At 42.5% G+C, this 6,259-nt stretch overlaps 1 long non-coding RNA gene across 1 annotated transcript; it reads left to right on the plus strand.

Annotated features, from left to right (window-relative positions):
• The first annotated feature begins 708 nt into the window (after positions 1-708).
• On the plus strand, positions 709-6,022 carry LOC118623017. Its single transcript, XR_004958172.1, has 3 exons — positions 709-740; positions 4,473-4,597; positions 5,788-6,022. It is a non-coding gene; the product is annotated as an uncharacterized LOC118623017 (long non-coding RNA).
• Positions 6,023-6,259: the final 237 nt, after the last annotated feature.

The following is a 6,259-nucleotide window of genomic DNA, read 5'->3' on the forward strand; positions in this document are numbered from 1 at the left end:
GTTAGGGAATCACTATATTAGATGTGCCTTGTGGAAAATCTCATCAGTGCACATTAGCTTATTAAAGGTTGTTTTACTTCCAGTGGTTACTCAACTCTGGCTGCTTCATTTAAACATTGTAGAACATTTGGTGTCATTGGGGTTCTGATGTGTAGTCAGGATTGCGATACTGGCTTTAATTGAGCTGTACTTGGATCTTTTCAAACAAGGAGTGCTTTTTTTGTTGTTAATCCTTCCGTGAGGGTATTTTTCTATTGATTTTATAGGTAGAGTCGAAGGAAGACAGGGAGGGAGAGAGAGAAACAGCTATGTGAGAGAGACAAATCGGATTGGTTGCCTCCTGCATGCCCCCCTACTGGGGATTGAGCCTGTAATCTAGGCATATGCCCTGACTAAGAATCAAACTGGTGACTTCTTATTGATGGAGTGATGCCCAAACAGCTGAGCCACCCCAGCCGTTGACACATTTTTTTCCCCTTATTTTTCTAAGTAATTACAACTATTTTTAATGAATTCTCAAACCACTGATTTTACTTAATATGCAGAGGAATAAAAATTATATTTTACTCAACATTCATGGACTTGATGCCATTATATTTTAGAGGACTAATTTTCATTTATTTGCATGAGTTTTGATGTGCCTATAGCAGTTGTTTATTTGTTTTTGCTTTTTTAGATACTGGTGTGGATTCTACAGTTTTGTCTTGGATGAAGACAAGGATGCTTATCAAGTCTGATCTGTAAGCATCACAAAATGAAGGAGGGGGTGCCTTTTATTTTATTTAATTTTTTAGTCCTTACCCGAGGATACTTTTTCAAATATCTTCATATAGAGTGGGAGGTGGAGAGAGAGAGAAGCATCGATGTGAGAGAGACACATCGACCAACTGCCTCCTGCACGACCCTGACCAGGGCCAGGGACAAACTGCAACCAAGGTATGTGCCCTTGACCAGAATCGAACCCGAGACTTTGGTCCATGGGCCAGACCGGCCAAGGCAGGGGGAGAGGTACCTTTTAAAGTTGAACTACAACCCTAAAGGTAAAAATCCCTGAAATTGTTTCCCTTTGTCAACCTACCTGTTTCTGTCTATGTATTGTATTTGTTTCCTATTGCTGTAACAAATTACATGAAACTTAGTGGCTTAAAACAACACAAATTTGTTCTCTGACAGTTCTGTACCTCACGGAGCTAAAATCAAGGCATTAGCAGGGCCACATTCTTTCCTGAAAACTCTAGAGAATCTATTCCCTTCCCTTTCCAGCTTCTAGAAGCAACCTGTACTCTTGGCTTATGGTTCCCTTCCTGCATCTTTGAACTGGTGCATAGTGTCTCTCTGACACTGCTTCTGTTGTCACATTAAGGACTGTTGTGATTACAGTGGGCCACACAGATAATCTAGGATGATCTCCCTATTTTAAAGTCAGCAGATTAGCAACCCTCAGTCTCCTTTGCCATGAACTATCATGTTCACAGGGTCTGGCATTTGGGACTTGGACATCTTTGAGAGCCATTCTGCCTACCACACCTGGGCTTGAAAATTGGGGGGTTTTGATTTCTCTGCTTGGCCTAAGCAAGCCTGGTTTATTTCTTCAGCAATGTATCTATTGCTAGGCCCTCACAGATCGGTGCAGTAGAGACTGCTCATAGGCCTCCCAACCCAGCCTTCACACACCAAAATAAAGTCTACAACACTGACTTTGTGGTGTGTTCTCAATGCAAAATGACACCTTAGGGTCCAGTTACTTAAGGCATTGGCAAATGATACCTTATTTAAGTAACCTTCCCATGCCACCTTGCTCATTGCTTTTTCTTCCCGGCCTATAATGTTTACTCTTTTTCCTATTAAAGTCCTACACTCACTAAGCCTATCATAGTTCTCTCCACCTGCCAAGACTACTTTTGCCCAACTGCCTTTTATTTTATGAGCTTGGGAAGTGGAGGCAGGGGTGGGGGGTGGGGGGTTGGCTATAGAACTGAATTGGGCCTCATTTTTTTAGTGCAAGAGTTCTGTGTTTCCCCCCCTTATCTATTTCCCAGATTGGACACTATTCAATCCTAAAACTGAAAATACCATTGGAATAAAATGTGTCAATACTTTTGATTGTGATCAGTTGCTTAGTTGGTTTGAGCATAATGTCATTTAGCTTTTTGCTTGCAGATACCAGCCAATCTCTTGCAAATGCTTGCTGTAGGCCATAGGGAGGATTAATGAAATAGATGGGGAGCCTACTAAATTCTTACTTGATTTGTATAAATGCAAGAGTTCTAGGTCAAATGAAAAAAAATCTAACTTGAATTATAAAAAGAGTCATGGCTCCTCAGTTGGTTCCCAGACTTGAGCCAGTTTACAGACCCAGAGCCACTTGAATGAAAGGGAGGTCAGGTTCCCTTGAGCAAGGACCCCAGTACACTGCCAAAAACTCTGTACTGTTAATCCTTTGGCCAGCCTTTCCCAAAGGGGACTATGGCCATTTACCTGAGTGTGCTCTGGGGAAAAGGAAATCTTGGATACTGGCTCTGAACTGAGACTATCAGGAGACTCCAGGCATAACTGTGGCCCTCCAATTAGGGTAGGGGCTTATGGAGGTTAGGTAGTTAATGGGAGTTTCAGCTTAGGTCCATATCATAGTGGGTTCAGAAGGCCCCCAAACCATTCTGTGGTTATTTCTCCAGTCCTGGAAGGCATAATTAGGATAGACATACTCAGGTGCTGGCAATATCCCCACATTGGTTTCCTAATCTGTAGGGTCAGGGTTATTGTGGTGGGAAAGGCCAGTTTGAAGTCACTAGAATTGGCTCTATGTTGGAAAATAGTAAATGAAAAACAATCAGGTAGTGAGAATTCTGGGAAGATGGTAGAGGAGGAAGCACCAGGAATCTGTTTCCCTACCTAGACAAAAATTTAATTGGCAGAACTTGGCTGCTATATGTGTTTTGGAACTTTGGAGTCTGTTGAAGGCTTGGACAGAAAAATGGTTAATTTTTGTTAATCTGATCTCCACACAGTAGCAGCTACCTATCCCCAACCCCCAGCCATCTTGCACACAACTTGTGGGAGTTAGGGTGGATAAAAAGGACCCTGCCTTCCAAATATTGGGGAATCTGTGCTCTGACTGCCAATTGCTGCTTTTGATCACAGAGTTGCAAAGAGGTGGGCAGCCATTCTTATTGCACCTCCTTCCATTGTTGCAAGTTCCCCGTCCCCTCCCCTTCCCCCCCGCCGTTGAAGTGACTTTCAGGACAGTTAATGGAAATTATTAAGACTAAGGAACAGAATGAAAAGTGATTGAAAATAAGTGAGCAGAGCCTAAGGGATATTTGGGACACCATAAAGTAGACTAAAATATGTTGTGGGAATTCCAGAAAGAAGAGAGAAAGGGGCAGAGAGAATATTTGAAGAAATAATGGCTGAAAACTTCCAAAAATGATTAAAAACATAAATATAAACATCCAAAAGTAAACTCCAAGTAAGATTAACTCAGAGAGCCACACTGAGACATGTTTTAATCAAACTTTCAATAGCCAAAGACAAACAGTGAACCTTGAGAACAGTAAAAGAGAAGACAGTCGTTACATACAAGGGATCCTCAATAAGAATATTTGCAGATTTTTTTTACCAGAAAATGGAGGCCAGAAGATACTGGGTTGATGTATTCAAAGTACTAACAGGAAAATGTCAACCAAGAATCCTGTATCCAGCAAAACTGTTCTTCAAAAGTGAGGGAGTTCCCGCTAAGGGCACGTACCTCAGTTGCAGTTTGTCCTCGGTCCTGGTTGGGTCGTGCGGGAGGCCGCCCAGTTTGTCCCTTTCACGTCAATGTTTCTCTCTCTCTCTCTTCCTCTCCTTCTCACTCTATCTGAACAAAAAATGGAAAAAATGCCCTCGGGTGAGGATAAAAAAAAAAAAAGTGAGGGAGAAATCCAGACATTCCCACACAAAAGCTGAGGGAATTTGTGACCACTAGACGTGGCCAGCAAGAAATGCTCAAGGGTATCCTGCCAGGTGAAATGAAAGTACACTAGACGGACTTTGGCTCAGTGATAGAGCGTTGGCCCAAGGACCAATGAGTCTTGGGTTCGATTCCGGTCAAGTGCACATACCTTGGTTGCGGTTCGTCCCTGGCCCTGGTTGGGGTCCTGTGGGAGGCAACCAGTCAATGTGTCCCTCTCACTTCAATGTTTCTCTCTCCCTTTCTTTCCCTTTCTCTCCATCCTACTCTGTCTGAAGATAGATAGAAAAGTATCCTCGAGTGAGGATTTTGCCCTAGTCAGTTTGGCTCAGCGGTTAGAGCGTCGGCCTGCGGTCCAGAGAGACCTGGGTTCGGTTCCCGCTAAGGGCACGTACCTCGGTTGCAGTTTGTCCCCGGCCCTGGTCGGTCGTGCGGGTGGCAGCCACTCGATGTGATCCTTTCACGTCGATGTTTCTCTCTCTCTCTCTGTTCCTCTCTCCCTCCCACTCTACCTGAACAGAAAATGGAAAAATGTCTTCGGGTGAGGATAAAAAAATAAAAAAAAAAGAGGATTTTAAAAAAAGAAGAAGAAAGTACACTAGATGGTACTCAAAGCCCTATGGAGAAATAAATATCTTAACTAAGGTAAATGTACAGGTAAATGTAATAACTAATATTGTAACAATAGTTTATGCTTTTTGTTTTCTACATGACTAATACATTTAAAAAAAAGTTATTAATGTAAAACTAGCATTATTATGATTTTGCTATGTAACCCCAAATCTTGTTTTCTATGTAATTTAGGAGACTAGTGCATTACAAAAAGTGTTAATTTATGGTTTTGGGTACACAATGTATAAAGATGTAATTTTACGACATCAGAAATCTAAAGGGGAAGATGGAGCTGTAAAGAAGCAGAATTTTTATGTTACTGAAGTTAAGCTGCTATAAATACAGATTAGAATATTAAAACTTTAGAATGTTAATTTTTATGGTAACCACAAAGAAAATTGCTATAGAATATACTCGAAAGGAAATGAAGGAATTTAAACATTTCACTACAAAATCAACTAAACACAAAATAACAAATGCAAGAAATGAGGAACAGCCTTGGCTGGTGTGGCTCAGTGAGTAGGAGTGCTGTCTCATACTCTGAAAGGTCATGAGTTTGATTTCTGGTCAGGATACATACCTAGGTTACAGATTTGAGGGTTCAGTCTCTGGCGTTGGTTGGGTTACTTTTGGGAGTCAACCAATCAATGTTTCTCTCTCACATTGTTTCTTTCTCTCAAAATGAATGAAAAGTTCCTTGGGTGAGGTTATTAAAAAAAGGAAATGTGGAACAAAATAATAGGCAAACATGCTATATGCTCTGTATGGTATAAGGCATATAGAAAATAGCACAGTGTCTCATCTAGTGGGTAAGGCAGAGGCTTTCTACTTCAGTAAGAGAACTGGATGACCATCCATGGCCTGAGGACCACTCATGAGCCCACCTTGTAGGAAAGAGCAGAGCCTTTGCTGGAGAGAATGGGGCTCTTTCTCTTTTGCCATGCAGAACTGACTCTGCTAAATGACCACCTAAGGTTCACACAACTGGCCAGGGTGAGGTAGGTGGGAACTGGCAGGTGCTACTGACTCCCCAGTGCCTGGCACATTGTAGGCTCTCAACAAATACTAGTTGAATACACAAGCTTGTGGGCTTTTCACACATGCAAGTGAAAGGTTACCAGGAACTCGATGCTGGCCAGATTAATTCCTTTAGGCATGACCAATGTGTAGTGACAGTACAAAGCCAAATCTCTTCCTAACAGTTTTGTTTGTTCCTGTTAAAGGGGTGGCAGAGGGCACTTTGCTTCAGCAGGCTGCCCCAAGAGTGAAGCTCACCTGCTCTTGCTGGTGAAAAGAAACAGGAACAGTGAGCATAGAAACAGGCTAGGCCTTGGATACTGTTTGTGGTTGCTGGATACTGGAGCTGCAGGAGGAGCCCATGACTTCTCTCCTACCCAACATTCTGTATGAGATGGGAAGCTAGGCTCCCTCTCCAAGCAAGGACTTCTACCACCTGGTCATCACCAAAACTGAGGTAAGGCACTGACAAAGCTAAGGACATGCTTTCTTGAATGTTACAGCTTTAATGCTTGACAGGCACACACTTCCTCTCATGCTAGAAATAGCAAGCACCGTGGTTAAGGGCTTGGGCTGTGAAGTCAGACAAACCTACCTTTGAACCTGCCTCCATTGCTTAGGGTGGGGTGGGGAGGGTGAAGGTAAACGTGGGTGAGCTATTATCCTCATATGCAAAAT

Source organism: Molossus molossus, unplaced genomic scaffold (genome assembly GCF_014108415.1).
Source record: "Molossus molossus isolate mMolMol1 unplaced genomic scaffold, mMolMol1.p scaffold_m16_p_9, whole genome shotgun sequence".
Classification (NCBI taxonomy): domain Eukaryota; kingdom Metazoa; phylum Chordata; class Mammalia; order Chiroptera; family Molossidae; genus Molossus; species Molossus molossus.